Source organism: Cricetulus griseus, unplaced genomic scaffold (genome assembly GCF_003668045.3).
Source record: "Cricetulus griseus strain 17A/GY unplaced genomic scaffold, alternate assembly CriGri-PICRH-1.0 unplaced_scaffold_7, whole genome shotgun sequence".
Taxonomy (NCBI): Eukaryota; Metazoa; Chordata; class Mammalia; order Rodentia; family Cricetidae; genus Cricetulus; species Cricetulus griseus.
The window spans coordinates 282820-301382 of NW_023277410.1; positions in this window are offsets into that span (position 1 = coordinate 282820).

Genomic DNA, 18563 nt, shown 5'->3' on the forward strand with positions numbered 1-18563 from the left:
AGGCAAGGCCCTCCATGGGTCTTGTCATATCATCCTGGGCCTGGCCTAGGCCATTGCCCATTTTTCCTTCCTGAGAGTTCATCCCCCCTCATGGGATTGGCCCTCAAATTCCTTTCTTTCACCAGAAATAAATACTGACCCACCTTCCGGGGCCCCACTGAGTGCTGAGGCCTCCTCATTGACATCCAAATTGAAGGTTATGGATCAGTCCTGTGCCAGCCTCACAGGCATCATTCTGGGTTCCATGTGCTCCCTCTCATTCAGGTCATCTATTTTGTGCATTTCACCAGCTTGGTCCTGACCTGTTTTTCATTTCTCCCTCTCTGCAACTGGGTTCAGTAGTTCAGTTCAGTGTATACCTGTGGGTGTGTGCATCTGCTTCGATCAGCCTCTGAAAGAGAGTTACAGAATGGCACATAAGGCAGTCATCTTTTTTTGAGTTGCATTTCCCAGATGGCCAAGTATTTTGAGCCCTTTCTTAAGTTTCTTTTAGCCACTTTAGATTCCTCTGTTGAGAATTCTCTATTTAGTTCTTTACACCACTTTTTAATTTAATTGATAGGTGTTTTGATGGTTACATTTTTGAGTTCTTTGTATATTTTGAGTATCAGCCTTCTGTCAGATTTGGGGTTGGTGAAGAATTTTTCCTATTATGTGGACTGTTGTTTTCCCTTACTGACAGTGTCCGTTGCCTTATAGAAGCTTCTCAGTTTCAGGAGGTTCCAATTATTAATTGCAGCTTTCAATGTCTTTGCTAATATAGTTATGTTCTGGAAGCATTCTCCTGTACCAATTCGTTCAAGGGTATCTTCCCCTTTCTCTTCTGGAAGGTTCATTGTGGATGCATTTATGTTGAGGTTTGTCATCCTTGTGGGCTTAGGTTTTGTGCATAGTTCAAACCCTATCTGAAAGTGTTAGCTGTCCATTTGCTACCCAGTATTATACCTGTGATCAGAGACTAACTGATTAACATAGGTTTTGTAATATGGAAAATCATGGATGCCAGACTTTCTAAATTTTGACCTCACAAATCTTGCATGGATTTTATGCGTATTTCAGATAAATTCCATAAAAGTTTAAATGATTCAATTATTTCATGTTATATGTTTGCTAGATAGATAAGCCATGAAGTCAATAAAGTCAAAGGAAATTTGTGAAAGGAAATTCTTCGTTTTTCACAGGCATAAACGATGTATAATTATGACATGGATAACTCTCCAGATAATGTACTCACTAAGAATATACTCTGCTTTATGCTTCTTAATTCCACATTTCCACTAGAAAATCTAGATGTCTATATGCAAAATGAGCTGCTAGGTTCACACTGTTTTCTATTCAAAATCAGTGTAAGATTCATTTGAAGTAATATAGCTTGACATGAAAGTGGTTCATGAACAAAATTTCTCGGTTTTCTAAAGAATATTTTGCAGTACTAATTTAAAGGAAAGAATGGAAGAAAGAAACAAGGGAAGATTAGCAAAAGATGAGAATAAACAGAAAATATTTAAAAATTGAATATGTATATGGGCTGGAATATTATTAAAATGTAAAGGATATATAGTGATGTCTAAAAAGGCTGTGCATCATATAAGAAATTGTATTATTCCACTAATAAGCCCATTTCTCCCATGCTCAGGAAGATCAAGATTCTTCAAGAATATTCTGCAGGGTTGAAGCTTCCTGTGTTTAACTTCATGCACTTTGTCACTGATAGGGTTGCATATTTTAGCTTTTGTTTCAGTTTTCACAATTTTAAAATCATATCAAACTGAAAAGTTCACAAAATAAATGGGATGTCTGGGAGTCCCCATATGAAGAGGAAATAACAATCATATACTAAACTCAACAGTGAAAAAAAGCAAACACTAAGAGGATCAAAATTCTTCCCTCAACTTTAAGGGAAGTGACAGAATATTCAGGATATGTTGTGTCCCCTGGAGTGTGACACACTTTTTTCAATCTGAGGGATCATCCAACACTCCTCCCTCACTTGTGGGTGGTACTGGAGCCCCACCCATATTGCTGGAACTACCTGGATCTGTTCTGTGAATGGGGGAATATCTACAGTCCTAGTAGTCCTCAGAGTAATATCAATGTCCCACTCTTCAGATGTGTTGTCTTTGACTCCTCACTGAGCTGTTATGTGAGATATGGGAATGTTTTAGTCATAGCTTTTCGGGGATAAAACATGGTGACCTCTTGGTGATTTAGTGAGGCCTCCTTGAGTTCTTGCAGTCTGTTTTTCCATGTTTATCACAAAGGCTGTTTGTATTGATCTCCCCTTTCTATTGGAAATAGGTTTTAGCTCCCTTCCAAGTGAGGGCAAATGTGTAAATTTTCTGTGCACATAACTGGACAGTGTCAGTGTCCCATTGGGGGACTGTGGACATTCATGAGACCCTTGTGCGTGCAATCAAGACACTCTTGGGCCATTTTCTAAGCACCAGTAGGTGATTGTGTATTCATGTAGGAACAGGGATTCTCTTTATGAAGTACCAAATTTTGAACATCGCAAATGGTGTGAAATTTGCAGAAGGAAAGTGCTTAGAGACATTTTCCTAGATTTATATATTTTGGACATACCTGGATAGTATGAGAATGCCTAAGTTTTCTTTTGGTGAGTAATGGAATATTTATGGTTCCCTTGACTATAGGAAAAATAAATGTGGCCCTGTTCTGGCGAGGGTACACTTATGGGTTCATCCTCCAGATATTTGTAAGTTCTCTGCCTCCCCTGGACAGGTGTAGAGGTTTAACTATAACCTGAAACAGATTTTGAAGCTTTAAAAACTGTTCAGTAGATGGGGCAGATTTCAGGGAATTTTGATTAGATGGGGGAATGTACCAGTCCACATTGTTCAGAGGAAGATTGTCCAGTTGGTAATGCATAAGGTCCAGTGGTCTTTGCAATGGCATCCCTTGGACCAGGTCCTTAAGATATAAGGACCGTTATATATAAATAAATTTATATATAAATCCGTTACATTACAGGGAGCAATCCACATTCTCTTCCAAAAAGAGAGACATATCCAAGTGTCTTTTAGCCTTCTCTGGTCTGGGCAAAAAGATGACCTAGGTCTTTTTCTGATGACTAGATGGAAACCAGATAGAATAGGATCACTTTTCACTGTGTTTCTCATCATATCTATCACCTGAAAAGGAGTGGTCCATTTCCTTTCTTGCCCTGTCTCAGCTCCTTTGTGGAGCTTGAAGTGCCCAGTAATTTCTGGATGTACTTCAGGGCCTGCTTGAAAATACTGACTGTCTACATGTCGAGTGTCAGGGAAACTCACCCTGGTCCATATGTGTGTCTCTGAAACTGGGTAGAAACCGTGTCATCTGTTGTTCAGGTGGCAAATTCATCTGGGCTTTATTAGTTGTCAAATACTCCAAGCTTCTGGATGGGATGTAAACCTGCTGATCTTCATCTTGGTTGCTCATAGTCGTCCATGGTCTGAGAGACCACAATGTGTGGTCTGTATGCCTCTCTCCACTGGTCTAGGCAGGTAGTTTCTTAGACATTTGAGTAATGAAAACTGTCTTAATTCAGGCAAACTGTCTGTACCTCAGGCAAAGAGGGCTGAAGGATGTTTCCCATGGCAACTTGTGACAGGAATAGGGTAAGTGATTGTGTTTGTATAAGTCTTTCTTCCCAAGACCTGTGCATACTTACAGCAGGCCAAATGAAAAACTGGAGTGACAGTTGGCTTCAGAAAGGGATGATATTTCCAGAGATGCTCAGCTGATCAGTGTTCTTTGCTGTAGAGGGCAGTTCACCAGTGGAGCCTTATCTACCATGTGAACTTGCTTCAGGTAAGGTTTCAGCAATGTAGTTTATGAGAGGTTTTTCTTCTAAAGACAAATGCACACGTCGGGAAGGGCAAGCAAAGAACTGGAATGGCACTGGGCTTCAGGAAGTGATCACACTTCCAGAGGAATGCTTGCCATCAGGGTTTTCTGCTGCAATTGGAGAGGTGTGCTCGCAAAGTTCTCTGCTGGTGAAGGGAGTTTGCCAATGCCTGTCCCGACTGTTTATTTGCAGAGGCAGGTCAGATACCACAGTACTGTGAATGAAGACAAATACTTTAGTCTCTCTGTGTTAGGGTGAAGCACACTAGCATTCTGTCACCCATTGTAAATGGCCATGAAAACTTCCTCAGGTAAAGAATGAAAAGTGAGCAATCAAATTGCCTGCATATCTTTTATCCCAACAGTCAATAGGAAGAGCCAGGTATATCTCTGAATGTGAGGCATGGCATATCTGGAAATAGACATCTAGGTAATTCGGGACTTTAAATAAAATCTCTGCGGCAAAGGCAACTTGATGATGATGATGATGATGATGATGATGGTGATGATGATGTTGATGATGATAAATGGCATGGGTGCTTGGGATAATTCACCCTCACATGCTTCATGTAAATGCCTGGCTCCTGAAGCACAGAGGCCATCTGTGTGTTCCATAACTCTTAATGTGTCCAGGGCAAGTAAATGGGGTTATAAAAAGAAGCCTTTCTATGTCTATCCAAATATGAAATTAATTAAATTCAAAATATCTATATTAAATCACAGCATGGCATGATACTCCAGGTCATGTGCTGGTTTTACTGGGGAAAACATATTCTTAACAGCTGATCACATTTTGATGTTCAACCAAGAGATCTTTTGATGGCCAGTGTGTAGCTTTGTGTCCTTCTCAAAGCAGTTTTGGATAAGGAGCAACCTCAACAGGTCAAAATCTTCACTTTTTGGAGTGCAGGTTGAGTCATAATAGAGAATACATATAATTTAAGTTTCCCAATTTGAGAAGAGGATTCATAGAAAAAATATGTTTGTTTGTAGATAGCACTTTAAACCATTTACAAAACAGGGCACCAAAGCTGAAATTCAGTGCTACAAATTAGCATTCAGGACTACAAAGCTGACTTAACCTGCACCATAGTTTTCACAAAAGGCAACCAATTGCCAAGCAAAAATCGTGCACTGCTCAATGTTTTAAGCTTTTGGATTTTCTGTAAATGTGCATTTCTTTAAATTCACTTTTGTTTCATGCAATGTTTCCTCAAGGCTAAGCCAGGCTAAATGAAGTTGTTGACTGCCTGGCAAGACGACTCAGTGGTTGGAAGATTGGCAGGAATTCCTTGGGGCTTGGGATGAATTTCTTGCACCTATAATGTAACTCCACTTGCAGACAATACTATGTCTTCTTCTGGCCCACAGTCCATTGTATGGTTACATTAAAACCCCATGTACAAAGCTGAATCTCAGTCACTCCCTGTTTTTTGGCCCATGATATGCCTGGAGAGATGTCTATCAGAGTTGCCAGGAAACACTTATATCCTGTCTGACACAAGCTACTGCATCTTCAATGTCTAAACCAACCACACCCACTCATGACCTCACAATATATCCTCCTGTACTTAGTCCAAAGTCACAAGTCTCTCTCTTTAACTATTTTTACTTCTGCTGCACCACAATAATCTACTATGGCTTCAGTCCAGTACACATGTAAATAAATGCATCATTATACCTTCAAGCTAATTGATGACCACTTAGATATATCCCATATGCTGCAGTTCTCAAAATGGAGAGAACCATAAGTTTCTTGTACTTTTTTGTGGAGATTAGATTTTACTGATGATTTTCCTATACATTAAGGTACTTTAGTTGTTGTACTTTTTAGCTTTTTACACTATTTTTAATTTAAATTAGATAAATGATTATTTTACATGCCAATCCAGGTTTCCTCTGCCTTCCCTCATCCCCATGTCCCCACTAATACCCTGTCTATCCCATAACACTTCATCTCCCTAGGGAGTGTGAGGTGTTCCATGCAGGGGACTTCAGAATCTGTCATAACTTCTGCATTGGGCCTAGGGCCTCCCCCTTAATCTAGGCTGAGGGAGTATCCCCCTATGTGGCATGGGATCCCAAAATCCATTCCTATGGTAGGAATAAGTTCTGAGGCCCCATAGATTTGTGAGGTATCCTCACTGACACGCTCATTCATGGGGTCTGGATCATGTCCATGCTTCTTTACCAGTGATCATTCTGCGGCCAAAAGTTCCCTCTTCTTAAGGTCAAGTGTTTCTATGGGTTTCAACAGTTTATTCTTGACCCGTTTGGTCATCACTCCTCCCTCTCTGCAACTGGATTCCAACTCAATTCAGTTTTTATCTGTGGGTGTTTGGTTCTAATTTCTTCAGCTGCTGGATGAAATTTCTAGGATGGCATTTAAGTTAGTTGTCAATATCGTTATTAGTGAAGGGCATTTAAGGTAAACTCTCCACTGTTGCTTAGATGATTAGCTAGTATCCCTTTGTAGTAATCCATAATTGTCAGAGGAAACAGAGGAAAGTTTGATATATATATATATATATATATATATATATATATATATTCATATTCCTCATCATTGGTTAACTTGGGAATTTTCTACAATGTTTGGAAATCATGAAAATTATTCCAACTATGATTTCCATGTCATTCCATTGAAGGCTGGCTACATATGGAATACAATTGCTGGAAGAATTTTAAAATTCTGATTGTGATGTTAGTGGAATGGATAGTGACCACATTAAAAAAAAACTGCCAAAAATTAAAGTAAGTCTGATATTTCAGAATACATCTTTGCTAATCAATCTGCAATCCCAAAGAAAATTGGCAGAAGAATCTCTTCCTATTTCACTCTATTTAAAAACAATTCTTGACAGAAAGGAAGTCTCAGTTTCTCCTAATGTACAACATGAAGAAAATTTCCTTCTGCCTTTTGATGCTTCGCAAATACAGCCAAAACTTTATTCCAGTAATCACACCGTGCCACAGGAATTGCCAGACAAATTGTTTATAATGGGAATGTTGTTTACAGAAAATAGGTTTGATATATAATTGGACGAAGAGATCCATTTACATTCTCTAGATGCAAATCTTTTAAAGTTAAAAAAATGAAATATATAAGTAAATATTTGATCAAAGATAATGAAAAGAAATATACAAAAAAGAAGAAAATATAAGAAAGTAAAATAAAAATGTGTAGGATGTAATAAAAAAGTAAAGTATTGAATGAATAGGAATGGAAAAATATAAAAATGAATCAAGAATGGATGGAAAAAAGACAGCAAGCAAAATAACCAAGATGCTAATATTAATTTAATTATTGCTCTATATTCATATATATATATATATATATATATATATATATATATATAGTTTGTAACAATAATTGTTTATAATTGAGATCATAAAATTGCAAGTAATTGAATATACCTTGTGGTTTTATCATATTTTGTCATTTGGTCTTTTATTTAATCATTAATTTATGTAACCAAAATGAATTTTTAACAAGAAATATTTCTTTGAGGTGGGAAATATATTTGTCCCTCTGTCAGCATCCCTCAATTTCTTCTGTATTTTCTTCTGTGAAAACATCTTTAGGTTTCCCATATAAATATGGGAACATAATTTGTCAGATTGATAAGGTCTTGTTTACAATATCATACTCAGGTTCACAGGGACACAATGGAAAATCTTATCAAAGTGAAGACAATAAGCAGAGGTGACTGGGAAGTGTTGGAAATGGCAAAGCAAATGGGAAATTACAGTCATTTTTTTATCTCAAAAATAGACATTTTGAGAAAGATTTTAAGGACATACACACAGGCCATAATTGCTCTGATATGTTATAATTTTGCAGTATATCAGGTAGGATAGGTTGGGTAGCAGCCAGTGGAGAAGGAAACAAACACAAAGATGAAAACCTATCTTTTCTAGAAATTTAAAAACTGTAGGAACCCTGAGGCACATCCATGCCAGGTGTCTCCCCTAAGTTCTTTCAAATGCTTACTTCAATCCCTGTAACACTATAACTGTCCTAAAAACAGCATATATCACCCATTATATCCTGTGTCCTACTGGGTAAAAGGTCACATCTCAGGACTAAAATTCCACCATCCCCAAAATTGGAAGCTGTACCCTGAAACATCTCACACCTGCCAATGATACTCTTCAACTTTCCTTCATTATTTTCAGTCCCCTGCGGTATCTTCTCACATTTACCATCCTGGATTTATCTTTACCAAAATTCTCTTGTATTATAATGTGTGACTTTCTGGTATTCTTGGACTTCCAACTGCCAGGATAGATTTCCAGCTGAATTTTAACATTAAAGAAAATATAACTGAAGGATGGTAACAATGCCAATCTCACCATGTGTTGGAAAACTATGAGGCCTTTAATACCTTAATTCAGAATATTGATTTTCAGTGAAGAAGACATCCACCATCAAAATATTTGAAAATATAATCTAAATGGGGCATTCAGGGAGATGAGTTACCATTGACTTGGGAAATAGTGCCAGCTGAAGTTTAATGGAAACAGGCTAACCTATTAAGTAATTTGGAGAATTAACCCCATCTATGCTGCCTTTATAAGTTGTCCAGGTCATTTATTTATAATAATAAACTTACAAAGGAAACATTAAATCCCATTCTCCATTTTTCATGGGCTCTTGGTATAAGTAGTGTGAATCCCTATTTGGTTTGCGAAGCACCTGTTATAATCAAACAGCCTGTCACTGTTTAGTTCATCTCTATACTATAAACTAACTTGTCCACCTATAACACCATATATGTAGCCTTGTTTACATAACACTAAGGACACTAACTTGGGTGAGTTATAATTATTTTTATTTTTGATACCCCACAAAAATCTAATAGGTCTGGGCATAGCAAACATGCAAGTGAAAGTGTCACAATGCTATTATAGTTGAATGTTGAGAACTCTGATATAGTTTATGTACTTTAGATGTCATACATGTAGAATGCAGACAAGACATCCAATGTTCCTATGCCATATCCAGAATCATTTTACTCAAATAAAAACAATCCCTTAATTCCTGTATGTCATCCCCCCCGCCAATTTCACACCAAGACCAGCCTATCTACTTCAATTACTTCACATTTCACTATGAACATGGTTCCTAGCCAAAGGTCTTATTTGCTAAGAATGAAAAACAGACAACACTGCTGACAAGTGAATATGCCTCTCCTGGATGATCCATATTATATAACCTGGATTAACCTGAGTTAATGATGAGAATTTAGTCTACATGCCTTCCACTGTATAACTGTCTTTACCTGTGTTAACGCTAGCTTAGGTCTAATAGTAGATATGGTGTCCCACATTAACTAATCAAGAGAATCACTCTGAGATGTATATTGCAACTTTCCATGCTTTTCTTCCTCTAAATCAAAAGCAATAATGAATTATCCATAGTTATTTTATGAGATTTCTTTATCCAGAGTTGTCTTACATTTTTTTTAACCATTGTGTTACCCATTTGTTCACCTTGAGTAATTTTGGTCTTCCCACGTAAGAGTCGCTTGATATGATGGCTGGAAGATTTTATAAATTTTGACCCAGATATTTCTTCAGGAATATTTGACCAATATGGAAAAGCTGTACAAAACTCATGATTTATCTTTTATTTCAAGATGTATTTATATGTGGACCACAAAGAATGAAAACAGGACAAGGATATCTCTTCCTATTTCCTTCGTTGAAATGAAAAATGATTACTGAGTGAAATTTTCTTGTTCTGCAAATTTCACCCCAAGAAAAATTCTGTCTTCTGCTCTTCGTTGGTACACACCCAATGGTAAAAACAAATTACTAATGTACACACTTAGTCATAGGCAGCCCCTGACCAAGTATTAATAATGGATATGATGTATGCTTTCAGAATTTTTTTGACATTCACTACATCTATGACATATATATTTAGCTCTCATAATGGAGAACTTTTAGAAATGTAAAAAAATTAAAACTTGAACAAAGGAAATAAATTTACAAATAAGAAAGGAATATATATGGATAAACTGGATAAAAATTACAAGAATGTAGTAATAAATGGTAAAATTTTGAAAGTTGGAGCTTACATAGATGTCAAAGCCAGTTGAACTTCTTCTACTGATGGAACCACTGGGACCTTGATTGCCATTGAATTTAATATGTTGATTGTAATTGGCAAGATTTCCATTTTTACTGTGTTGATCCTCCCTATCCAAGAGTATGGAAGATCTTTCCATTTTCTTGTATCTTCTTTTATTTCTTTAAAGACTCAAAGTTCAGGCTATACTGGTCTTGCTATGTTTAGTAAGAGTTGCTCCAAGATATTTTATCATGTTTGTGGGAATTATAAATGTTGATATTTTTCTTATTTCTTTTTCATAACTCTTATCGTCTACATATAGAAGGAATATTGAATTTTTGAATTAATTTTATATCCTGTCACTTTGCTGAATGTGTTTATCAGCTGTAGGAGCTCACTGGTAGAGTTTATTTGTTCACTTATGTAAACTATCATATTGTTAGGAAACAGAGAAAATTTTCAATGGTGATACTCAATTTTCAGAAAAATCTTCATTATTGATGACAAATTGGATGTGCAAGTTTTCACTCCCAGCAACAACAGAGAACCCTTTTTCCACATCCCTCCTCAATAACTGTCAATGGTGTTTTTTGTAGCCAATCTAGAAGGTGAAAAATGATATCTCAGAATTGTTATGATATACATCTCCCAGATGGCTATGGATGTTGAGTGACTTTTTTCCCTCTCTGTTGATGTTTCTTATTTTTGTCCTCCTCTATTCTTCCCACTACACAACCAGAAACTTCTGTAAGACTAAAGACACAGTCAGAAATGCAAAATGGCAGCCCACAGAATTGGAAAAGATATTTACCAACCCCATATCTGACTGAGTGCTGATCTCCCAAATTTACAAGAATTCAAGAAACTAGTTTCCAAACACCAAATAATACAAATAAAATATGGGGTACGGATCTAAAAAAGAATTCTCAATAGAGGAATTTAAAATGAGTGAAAGACAGAAAACAGTGCTCAACAACTTTTGCAATCTGGGAATTGCAAATCAAAACAAAATTTTAGCTTTAAATAAGGATATCCTATTCATGAAACTTTATAATAATGGAAAGAACATTCAGAGATCTTCCCATCTCTTACTGTCTCTGTCTCTGTGTCTCTGTCTGTATCTCTCTGTTGCTCAGGCCCTCTGTCTCTGTCTCTGTCTCTGAAACCTGGGTGGAACCTGCAGGTGTACATGGCCACGACTACCTTGTGGGGAGCTGTCCCTGTGGCCATCTGGCTAATGAATCTCTCTCCATTTGTCATCATTGACTAGGGTCAAATTTTATCCCTGTCAAGAGCTCTGATGCTTTTGACGATGGAGATGGTGCTTTGCCATCTAATGTGTCTAAAATTTATGTTTCTCACAAAACCAAAGGATTCTTTTAAGTTCCAGGGAGATGAATCAGACACATGAAATCAGGTCTGATTCATTCCAAATAAATAGTAATCAGCATTTCCTTGGTCCTGAACTACATTCCCTCCTCATCACGGGACTGCTAATCTTACAAACCCTCCAATACCTGGACATAAAGTTTTTTTTTTTTTCTAAACATAACATTTTCTTCTGCACAGCTAACATCTGCCCAGGTAGAAGCAGTGCCAAAGTGTTCGACACCATAAAAGCAACAAGCTACTCCAGAATGTGACACCACCTTAGGTTTCTCAGGTACCAAAGATGTTCGGTGCCCTCCACATCAGCAGTAGGGGGTCTTAAGAACTTGAGGTAAGTATTCCATAACCTGCCAAATCTAACTGCCCACCTTTTAATAATAAGTGAATGTAGGAATGATAGCAATAGGAATCTAGCTGGCCTACCCCAGTCACCGGGTAGGATGCACTCAGGTGGTACTCTAGACAGCCCAGATTTCTGAGGGTACTAAATCCGCAGGTAGGTGTAAAGACCTCTTTAAAGAAAGATCAGGGCCCACTCATGTTCTCTTACACTGTCTCTTTCTCCTACCCTCTACTTCCTCTCTGTTCTCTGCTCTTCCTCCTACCCTGTTTGTCTCTTCTACTGTCTCCCCTACTCTACCACTCCCACCCAGTCAGAAACTCTAAGGTTCATGGACTCTCTGTGGTTCATGTTCCATCGCTCATATTCCCTAATAATATTCCCTATCACTCACTATCTTTGTCATTCTGAATCTCTGTCTCTCACTATCTTTGTCTCTCTGTCTATGTCTCTGCAGCCTGTGTGGGAGTCTGCAACTCTACCTGCTTTGCACTGGGCCTGGCTGCTACACCGAGCCTCAGTCTCTGTCTCTCTCTGCATTTGATAGTCCAGTACTGCTCTGTGCCTCCACTGAGCCTTGGTCAGTTGCTCTCTGCCTCTGTCTCTGTCTTTATCTCATTTTCATTCTGAGTCTCTATCCCTCTGTCTTTGCTTCTGCAGCCTGGATGAAAACCTGCAACTGTAACTGCTCTGGACTGGTCTCAACCTACTCTGAGACTTTGTCTGTCTGTATGTCATTGTGTGTAAGTGTGTGTGTCTGTTTCTCAGTGAGAATAATGAAGAGCATGGTAAATCACTCTATGAGGGCCATATTAAGGTGGTTTTTATTGTCCTAAAGGTATCCTTTGCTTTCCAAATTGTGAATGCTTTCAGCAATTCGTTTCTATCAAAAACAGGCTGATAATATGATTTGTGTGAGTTCCAGGTAGCTGTAAACAGGTCCAAATATTCACTCCAGATGAATACTACTCAGCCTCTCCATGGTCTCAGACTCCCTTCATCCTCATCTGTGACTTTTCCCTCAGGAATCACTCACTCATCTGACCATCCTCCCCTCTCACACCAGGTCTTCGAAAACATTTTTTTTAACTTAACCTCCTCTGCTACACTGGTGATATTTGGCAAGGTCTATGAGGCCCCAGAGATTACTGCAGATCTTGGACTGACACAGAGCAACCAGATACACCAGGATTTGGAATAATACCAACATAATATGATCACCAAAGGTGGTCAACAACCCCTACATCAGCAGGAAGCATTATTGAGAATTTAGCATCCTTATTGACTAACCTTCCAAGTCTAACACCTGAAGTTTTAATAATCAGGGAAGGTGGGAATGAAAAGTCCTGACATCAGGCTGGCCTGCAATGGTAACTTGACAGCATGCACTCAGGTAGTACTCTGGAGATCCCAGTGTTCCATGGGTACTAAGTCTGCAGGCATGTGTAACGAACCCCTTTAAAAGACACACACTGACCCACTCATTCTCTATCTATCTATCTATCTATCTATCTATCTATCTATCTATCATCTCTCCCCCTCTCTCTCTATTACTTTACCCTTTATCTATGCTCTCTGCTTTCTGTTCTTCCTCTTACCTTCTTAGTCTCTTCTCCTGTCTCCCCCAGTCTCCTTCTCCCACCCTGTCAGTATCTATAGAGTTCACGGACACTCTATGGTTCCTGTTCCATTGCTAAGCATTCTGTCTCTGTAACAAGTTTTTCACCATACAAGTAAACAAAAGACCAACCCTGGAGTTGTGAAAACCAGGGAGTCTCTCTCTATGACTGCTCGGCCTGCTAATGATCTGAAGATCAGGAAACCTCAGAGATCTTTTTCTGGGAACAACCAACCTATGAGACACCACGTCAGGTGTGTATGTTTCCCAAGGATGAGGTCCACCACCACATTGGCTGAGTCATCTGTGTGTTTCAGCTTTCACTCTTCGGTAGTTTCTTCCCACTGCTTTTCAGATCCCTGTTTCCCCTCGATGGTTTGGCCATTTTTTGTGATGCCCTGGCCATGACTTCAGGCTGACTCTGAGATGTGAGATAGTGAGTACCTAGCCTACTTTGGGCTTACATATTGGAAATTCATCTTATGTTTAAGGGATCCTTCCATTTAATGTTAACATGGAAAACTGTTCAAAGACAATTGCAGATGAATGTCATATTCCCTAACAAGTACAACAATAGACTAAGAAAAGGAAAAGAATCACATTAATCAAAAAAGCTGAGTTTTCACTGCGGAGCTCCTACCAGTTAGGTTTAAATTCCATTACTTAAACTAGCCTGCAGGATCATTGGACTGTAGCTACTTGGTTGCACGAGATGATGTCATCAGCACGACAGAGTTCATTAGGTAGAGACAGCATCCTCCATGAGTATGTTGGGAGCATAAGGAGGTGTACCTTGCCTGCAATGGTTCCAGCCTACACTGAGACTTGGTCTCTCAGTGAATCTGTCTGTTTTTCTGCCTTTTGTGTCTTTTCCTCTCTCTCTATCACTCACTGTATCTGTTTCTGTTATCTCTGTCTCTGTGTCTATGTCTCTGCAGTGTTGGTGGGAGTGTGCAAATCTACCTGCATTGCACTGGGCCTTCATGGTATACTGACCCTTAGTGTTCCTCTCTCTCTCTCTCTCACACACACACACACACTCTCTCTCTCTTTCTCTTTCTCTCTCTTTTTGTCAGTGTACTGAACAGCATGCTACACCACTCGACAATGGAAAATTTAACATGCTTTTTTATTGTCTTAAAGATAAACTTCACTTTCTAAAAGGTAAGTGTTTTCAGCCAAGTGGATTCTATCATAAAAAGGCAGCTAATTTGTCTCAAATTTATGTTTTTCACAAACACAAAGGATTCATGTAAGTTCCATGGAGCTGAATCAGATCCATGCAAACAGGTTCTAAGATTCACTCCAGATAAATAGCTTTCAGCCTCTCCATGGTCCAAGATTCCCTTACTCCTCATCGGGGATCTCTCCCTCTGCATCCCCTCCCTCATCTTACCATCTTCCCCTAAAATACCAGGACTTCAGATACATTTTTTTTGAAACTTAACCATATCACCTACACTGCTGACATCTGGCAAGGTGTATGAGGCCCTAGAGAGTGCCACACATTCTGGAATGGCATGGAACAACTAGATACTCCAGGAAGCGGTAGTAAGCCAACATTCTCATGTTCCTTAAAGATGGTCAATGCCCCTACATCAGCAGGAAGCAGGCTTGAGAACTCGAAATCCTTCTTTCCTTACTTGCAAAGCCTAACACCCAAACTTTTAATAACCAATGAAGGTTGGAAAAAAAGGTCCTGGCCACAGGCTGGCCTGCCTGTTCACCTGGCAGTATGCACTCACTCAGGCATTTCTCTGTTCAGCCCAGGTTTCAATGGGTAAACTGTCTGCAGGCATCTTTAATGGACTCCTTTAAATGTCAGATCCTGACCCCCTCATGCTCACTTATTCTCTCTCTCTCTCTCTCTCTCTCTCTCTCTCTCTGTCTCTCTCTGTCTTTTCTCTCTGTCTCTCACCTTCCCCTTCCTGTCTGCTTTCTGCTCTTCGCTCATCTTCATACCCTCTTTTCCTCTTCTCCTGTCTCTCCCACTTTCCCTCTCCTAACCTGTCAGAAACTCTATGGTTCATAGACTTTCTATTGTCCGTGTTCCATTGTTCAGGTTTCTGTGTCCATAGTGAGCTTTCCCCTTCCACATAAACAAAAGACCAACACTAGAGCTGTGAATGCCAGGGAGGCTCTCTCTGAGACCTTTCTCCCCGCCAATTCTCTTTTGAACAGGAAACAGTGGAGATTTTTTTCTCAGAATGAACCAGTGAATCGCGCCTTCAGGTTGGAGTGTTTCCCAAGGATGAGTTCCACCACCACATTTGCTAAATTACCTGTGTATTTCAGCTGAAAGCCTTCAGGAGTTTCTTCCCTCTACTTTTCAGACACATGTGTTGACTTGACTTTTCAGGCATTTTTAGTTCTTCCCTTGGCCATGAGTTCAGGCTGACTCTGAGTTCTAAGATACTGGGTACCAAGTCTCCTTCGGCCTCGAACATGGGAAATACATATTATATTTAAGGGATCCTTGCAGTTACTGTTCCTGTGGAAAAATTGTTCAAAGGGTTGTGTGGAAGAATGTCATATTCCCTAAGAAGTACAACAATGATGTAAGAAAATGAAAAGACTCATATTACTCAAAAAATGTGAGTTTTCCATGGTTAGCTTCCTACAGGAAGGTTTAAATTCCATTTCTTAGATTACATTGAAGAATCATTGGACTCCAGCTACTTGGTTGCAAGAGATGATGTCAGAAGCAGGAAGGACTTCACTAGGTAGAGACAGCATCCTCCATGTGTATGGTGGGAGTTTGCATCTGTCCCTGGTCTGCACTGGTCTCAGCCTACAATGAGCCTTGTTCTGTCTTTGTATCTGTGTATCTGTCTGATTTTCAGTCTTTCTAACAATCGCTATCTATGTTTCCATGTAGCTCTGTCTCTCATTGTCTCTGTCTCTGTGTCTATATCTCTGCAACCTGTGTGGGAGTCTGGAAGTCTCCCTTCATTGCACTGGGCCTGCCTGCTATACTGAGCCTTAGTGTCTCACTTTCTGTCTCACTCTCCCTCTCTTTGTCACTTTCTCCCTCTGTCTCTAACTGTCTATGTCCCCCTGCATGTGATACTCCAGTACTGCACTGGGCATCCACTGAACCTTGATCTGTCTCTGTCTCTGTCTGAAACTCATTGTCACTGACTGTCTCTCAGTCTCTCTGGCCATCTGTCTTTGCCTCTGCAAACTGGGTGAAAACCTGCAGCTGTGCTTGCTCTGGACTGGCATCCACAAAATCTGAGTCTTTTTTGTCTGTCTGTCTGTCTGTCTGTCTGTCTGTCTGTCTGTCTGACTGACTCTCTCTCTCTCTCTCTCTCTCTCTCTCTCTCTCTCCCTTCCTCTGTCTCTAATAATCTCTGTTTCTCTGCATGTGATAATGCAGTATTGCTCTGGGCCTCCACTGAGCCTTTGTTTGTCTGTATCTGTATCTTATTGTCATTCATTTTTCTCAGTCTCTCTGTCCATCTGTCTTTGCCTCTGCAACCTGGGTGAAAACCTGCAGCTTTACTTGCTCTGGTCTAAACTGACCTTTTTTGTTTCTTTCTGTATGTCTTTCTTCGTGTGTGTCTGTTTCTCAGTCAGCATGCTAAACCAAACTACGACGGCAAAATTAAGGTGCTTTTATACTATCCTAAAGATATCCTTTACTTTCCAAAATGTGAAAGCTTTCAGCCACTCCACTTCTACTATAAGGAGCCTGTGGATTTGTCTCAAATGTATATTTTTTGGAAACCCAAAAGATTAATGTAACCTCCAAGGAGCTGAATCAGAAAAATACAAACAGGTCCAAAGATTCACTGTAGTTAAATATAATTCAGTCTCTCCGTGGGTCCAAGACTCCCTTCCTCCTCTTCTGTGATCTCTTCTTCAGAAACCACTAACATGTGTGAGCATCCTCCCCTCTGATTCCAGGACATCAGAAACATTTTTTTGTTGTTGTTTTCAAACTTAAAATCATCTCCTGCACTGCTGCCATCTGGCGAGGTCTAGGAGGACCCAGAAAGTGACTCACAGAATGGACTGGAGCTGAGAAACCAGATACTTCAAGATGTGGTAGTACTCCAACATTCTTTGATTCCCAATACAGTCAACAACCCCTACATCATCAGGAAACTGTCGTGACAACTCCACATCCTTATTCCCTACCTGCCAAGTATAAAACCCCATATTTTAAGAATCAGAGAATTTGGCAATGAAAGTTCCAGGCATTAGGCTGACCTTCCCTAATCCCCTGGCAGAATGCTCTCATGCATCAAGGTTCCTTGGGTACAATTAAATTACCCATTTAATTGACAGACACTGGCCCATTCATGCCCTATTATTCTCTCTCTCTCTCTCTCTCTCACACACACACACACACACCTTCGCCTTCCTTTCTGCTATCTACTCTTCCTCTTACATTCATTGTCTCTTATCGTATCTCCCTCAAACTCCTTCTCCTGCCCTTTTAGAAACTATACGGTTCATGGTCTCTCTGTGATTCATGCTCCATCTCTCTCGGTTCCTTCTCCATGGGTTACTTTGCCATTCCACATAAACAAAAGGTGGAGGTGGATAAACAGGGAGGGTCAGTCTGTGACTTCTCTCCCTGATATTTTCCTCGGACTAGCTATATGGTAAGATAACCCTTTGGGTCAGTGTGTACCCAAGAATGAGGACGACCACTGCGTTTGCTTAGTCACAAGTGTTTTTCAGTTTTAAGCACTCCGCGGTTTCTCTCTACCACTTTTCAGACCCTTGGTTTCATTGGACTATATGGGCAATTTTGTTCTGCCATTGGCTGCATCTTCAGGCTGACTCCTAGTTCTGAGATCATCCATAAGGAGCCACCTTCGACCTCCCTCATGGAAAATACATCTTATGTTTACTGGATCCTTGTGGTTATTCTTCCCATGGAAAAATTGTTCAAAAACATTTGTAGAAGAATGTCTTCTTCCCTAAGTAGGACAAAAATGGACTTAGAAAATGAAAAGAGTCACATTTCCCAAACAAAAGGTGAGTTTCCCATAGTTAGCTTCCTCCAGCAAGGTTTACATTCCATTTCTTAGACTAGACTCAGGTATCATTGGACTGCATCGTCTTGGCTGCATGAGTAACCTCAGAGTAGGACAGGGTTCATTAGGCAGAGACAGCATCCTCCATGAGTTGGGTGGCAGCCTGCAGAGCTGTACATGGTCTGCACTGGTCTCAGACTACATGGAGCCGTGGTCTTTCTATCTGTGTCTCTGTCTATATCTCATTGTCTCTCACTGTTTCTCAGTCTCTCTGTCTTTGTCTCTGCAGGCTAGGTA